This window comes from Musca domestica, unplaced genomic scaffold (genome assembly GCF_030504385.1).
Source record: "Musca domestica strain aabys unplaced genomic scaffold, Musca_domestica.polishedcontigs.V.1.1 43, whole genome shotgun sequence".
Classification (NCBI taxonomy): domain Eukaryota; kingdom Metazoa; phylum Arthropoda; class Insecta; order Diptera; family Muscidae; genus Musca; species Musca domestica.
Window position 1 is genome coordinate 271,524 of NW_026712332.1, and position 5,479 is coordinate 277,002.

A 5,479-nucleotide genomic window follows, 5' to 3' on the forward strand; every position below is an offset into this window, starting at 1 on the left:
CAGAAAGTCAAATTGGAAAAATCTCGTATGACAAAAAATATGACAAATGTAATGTAAAAAAATTTAATTATTCACATTTTTATTGACATATTTTTATGGGATATTTTTAGAGTTTATCCTTTTCTGCCAAGAGACCCTTCCGAATTGGTGTGAATTGCTTAAATCCTTCCAGCCGTTTTATATACACCGATTTTTGGGAAAAGTGATTGCGATATAGTTTTATACAAAAGATATAGTTTTATACTTAATATTTACGGTATAAAATTAACATCAATTTTATGTTTGTAAAAAATTCTTTTTTGTTTTCGAAAAATTTAATACTTTTTTGGTAAATCAAAATTCCCAAAGAAAATATTTTTCAGTCCTTCAAATAGAGTCCTTGAGCAGTCAAAGGTGATCGTTACCGGGCCATGTTGAACGAGTTTACAAAAGATTAAGAGTAGGACATTAACAACATTTGGTTTCAACAGGACGACACAACACGTCACACAATCAAAAAACAAAACAAAAAATACGTACAAAGAGAACCCAATATTTGGGATATATTTCGTTACATTTAATATGAAGCATTAAGAATTAATAGAGTGTTTTGCAGTTTTTTGTTCGATCCCAACGCCACTCTTACCCGCTCCTGCTGACCGAGGGGGCACTTCCCCAAAAAGTAGGGAGCGCGTACACTCCATAGTTCGTACCATGGAAGGTATGTATTGAAGGGATATACAAGCTACAGTAAAATAGCAGCTGGTAATAGGAATAAAGGATTTGAAATACCAGCACACAAATATAAGGCAAATCTAGCAGCTCCTTTTATTACTTCAATAATTATTGGTTTAAAAATTTGGTCAATTGTGCCGATACACTTTTTGGTAAAGTCCTTACATAAAGGTAAACCCTGCTTTTAAGATCTATAGTGAAATGTTGTGTAGAATATTTCTTCTTTGTCAGCTTCAGACATCAGCTCAAAAAAAGGCCGCGGAAAAATATTATATAAAAATTTTGGAAATATATTTTTTGTTGGAAATATTTTTATACCCTCCACCATAGTATGGAGGGTATATTAAATTTATTATTATTGTTATTATGTTATGTTATTACGTTAGTAACACCTCGAAATATACATTATAGACCCCACAAAGTATATATATATTCTTAATCAGCATAAAATTCTATGTCGATTTAGCGATGTCCGTCCGTCTGTGGAAATCATTCTAGTTTCCGAACGAAGTAGCTTAATAAAATTTTACTCAAATGTAAATTATGTCTGCAGGACTTTTGGTATTGGAAATGGGTTATGTAGGTCCACGTTTTGGTATAGCCTCCATGTTATGGTAAATCCCTTTTTTCGGTAATTTGTGATTTATGCGACATTTATCACCGGATATGTTTCAAATTTGGTATTTGAAGTTCAAAATGGATACTACAGTCTAAGACAGAAAAATGTCTGTGCTGGTCCACGTCTTCGTGTAGCCCCCATATGACGGTACCTCCCGATATTCGGTACTTTGACGACTTTAGGTACAATATTCACCGAAATTGTTTGAAGTTACGTATTTGAAGTTCCAAATAGGTACTACACCCTAAGACAAAAAATTGCCTTTGCAAATCCAGGATTTCGTATAGACCCCATATAACGGTTGATGATTTTAGATAATTTATTCACAGGATTTTTTACAAGAAGAATTTTTAACGGTTATTATTTTTTTTTTTTGAAAGTTTCCAAAATCATTCTAAATGGTATTCAATTTAATTTTGTTGGCCTATTAGTTTTTGTAGAGAAAAATTTGATTTTTTTTAAATTTACTAATAAAAAAAAAATTATTATTATTATTTATTTTCTTTTTGAGAAAAATTTTTTTTCCGTATTCGCCGCATTTTTTATTACTTCTGGGAGTTAATAAATGCAAACTAGGCTGTGAAAACTCCAAATGAATTTGATAGCACTAGTCCTTATATAAAGACAATGCTGGATTTTTGTTATTTCCAGGGTCTTGGCCATATTTGCCAATCGATTAGGCCCTTGCGAAAGTTTTGAAGTGGTCATCGCAGCATACATCAATTAAAGTTCATATTTCGAGGTAACTCCTTACTTTAAGATCTGTAGTGAAATTTTGTTTAGAATGTTTATTCTTTCTTTTACACTTTTTGTCATAAACGATATTTTATGGAACTTTAAGGCATCAAATTGAAAAAAGGCCGTGGAAAAATTAGATCACAAAACGAATTAATACCCTCTGCCGATTTTCCATATATATCCCATAAACCGATGTATTCCACATTTGTATTAGATCTACAATTGATAGAAATTTTAAGAAGTATCTGACTAGTTTCGCATTTTATAAGGGTTAGACGTTTCTAAATGACACTTAGATGTAGACGTTTCTAAATGACACTTAGATCTACCATTCAGACCATATTCAGGAAGACACCACTAGATTGACTCCAAACGAATTTGGTCCTTTGAGACCTAGTGCCTAAAACCGTTATTTTGATAAGTCTTGTTGTGTCCGTATCAAATGGTATGGATGAGATAAAACAACTGCAACAAAGTCAAACATCAAAAAATTTTTTTTCAATTTACTGAACGAATAAGTTTAGATTTGTTCGAATTGGGCACCTTGGAAACGAATTAAGGTGATCGACACATTGGTATTTTTTGAGCCAAATTTGCTTTCCGAAATACTTCAGACACAATAGTCCAACGGATTGGTATCCGGAGATTTTGGTGGCCATTGTGCGCTGGAAATGAAGCGAGGAACTTAATTTTGTAACCATTCTTGGGTGGCGTGTGCTGAGTGCGATGGTGCTAAGTCCTGTTGGATTGTCCAAGGTCTGCGGCCAAAATGTTTGCATTTATTTTCGCGATAATATTCGGCATTTATTCTGATTTGTTCGAGCGGAAAGCGGCTGTTATGGCGGCCCACACCATCACCATGGCCGGCGCTTGAGTTCTACTGGCAAACCGAAGGTGCATATTTCCAGCTGACCTCTTTGGCAAGTATTTTGTTTTTTTACAAACTGCTGGACAATAAATGTTTTCTCATCGGAGAAAACCAAATTCGGCAGTTCACCACTTACGCCGAGCGAAGCAACTCTTTAGCTCTTTGAGTCTATTTTCTTTCTGTGCCTGTGTAAGTTCTTGCACTTTTTGGAATTTCAATGGCTTCACCCCGAGCTCATTTTTCAATATTTGCCGATTGGAATATTGCGTTATGTTCAGCTTACGAACCATTTTCTTTCTTATATTCAGGTCCACGTCTTCGTGTAGCCCATATATAACGGTACCTCGATTTTAGTGATATTATTTAGCGGAATTATTTCAAATTTTGTATTTGAAGTTCTTAATGTGTGCTACAGGCTATGACAAAAAAATTTGTATGCAGGCCCACGTCTTCGTATAGGCTCCCTATGATGGTACCTCCCAATACTCATTGATTTTAGTGGCATTATTCAGCGGAATTGTTTCAAATTTGGTATTTGAATTCGTAATGGGTACTACAGCCTATGACAAAGCGGAAGCAGGTCAATGGAGACTATACGACTCCATATAACAGTTTGCTGCTTTTTACTTGTTTTTTTTACCAACTGCACAAAATCTGAAACCATCTATACTAAATTTGTATTGTGTATTTGGTTTCATTGAAATAATCGTCCATGGTAATAATAATAATCTACCATGTAATCGTCTATTTTCATACAATTCTTTATTCGTAGTTTGTAAACAAAAAATTGAAGAAAATTTATTTAAAAAACAATGTCAAGAAACCCGCACAACATAAAGTAAAACGAAGTGACACTTTAAACAATCCCCCTATCGAGTTGATAGCGAAAGTATTTTGAAAAGAAAATCTCAAACGAAATAAAGAATAATACACAAAAGGATGCAATGACATGAAAATATTTAACCTTTTGAATAAATATGGACAAGCTATGGTCCTTTTGAATAAACAACCGGATATATCCAGCTGGCGCCCAAATGAAAACCATCTTCTGTCTATATCTGAATAATGCAAAGAGCATAAAGTAAAGAAATAAACAAGTCCACAACCAAAAAAATATAAGAAAAACTAACAGAAAAAATAAATAAATAAAACAACAACAAGAAGACCAACTGCAATGCTTTACGCTTTGGGGGCAAATGCGGACATTGTGTTTCATTGAATTCCTAAACCGAGTGTTTTAAAACGAAATTCAAACAAACAAACAGGCCAACAGACCAGCAAACAGTACTGCCGTCCAGCATCATCAACATCATCAGTGTCAGCGTCATCAGTCAAAGATCTACAGCCATCTCTTATGAATAGCAAATGGATTTGGGTACTGCACAAAGGTAGGTACGCCATGTCTCTGGAACAAATCCGCCGACAACATCAACAAACCCGTATTTGAATGTTGCACCATTATTTTTATGTGTATTTTTAGCTTGTTTCGTTTGCTTTTGTGTTCTACTCGGTGAATTTATTATCGCCTTTTATTTTATTAATATTGTACAAATTAAAGGATTTCAGTGTGTCCTTTGATGTGCCAGCTAGTTCTTTATTCTCTCTGTCACACGTTCGTTCACATTCCGCAAATGCGTAAGCAGGTTTTTCTGTTGGGTCATTCGCTGTCGCTATCGCTGTTGTTGCTGTAAAACCAAAGTCCTTTGATGTCAAAAAACATAATTTTGTACATAATTTTATTAATTTAGTTCGCATTTGCTCTACACTCAGTCCCTATCCGTAGTTTTTGTTTTTTTGGATTGTATTCACCAGAGATTAGAACGGTCGCTGAACTGTGAAATGGAATTATTTGACCCTTTCATTACCCAGGGGAATGGAGAATTGTGTGAATAAATCAAAGCGTAATTTTGGGAAAAAACGATGGGATTTCAAAGAATTTGGCTTATCTAAGCATAAAAAAGCGTTTGATTCCATTAAAAAATAATATCTCCAGTTTTATTTCAATTATATGGAATTAAAAAAGGACACATGTTACCAGCAGGTTATTCGCAATAATTAACTGATGACACTGCTCTTTTTTATTTTCTTAAATAAATTGAAAACGGAGGATTAAAATTCATGTTGGAGGCAACATATGTTGCTGCATACAATTAGTATACAAAATACTAAATTACCCTTAATTAAATGTGTATAAAACACATGAATACGTTTAAACAACAATGTAACGCGAGACGAAAGGGGGAGAACTCGAATTTTGGAAATTGCTAAGGACTCCGTGTTGGTGGGGTTTGACATTGGATTGGATCTTTGAAGTTTTAAACCACAGCATGACAACTAGAACACTCAGTTATAAGTTTATACAGCCGTGTTGTCAAAAGGTAAAAGCAGGCTAGTTTCGAACAGGCTGAACTGTTTATAGAGCGGAACCACCAAGGTCAAATTAAAGCTAATAGGATGGAATTGGGAAAATTGGATATTTAAAATTCAAATCCCGAAAATCAGGTGTTATAGCGATATACAGGGTAAATAAACAACTGTAA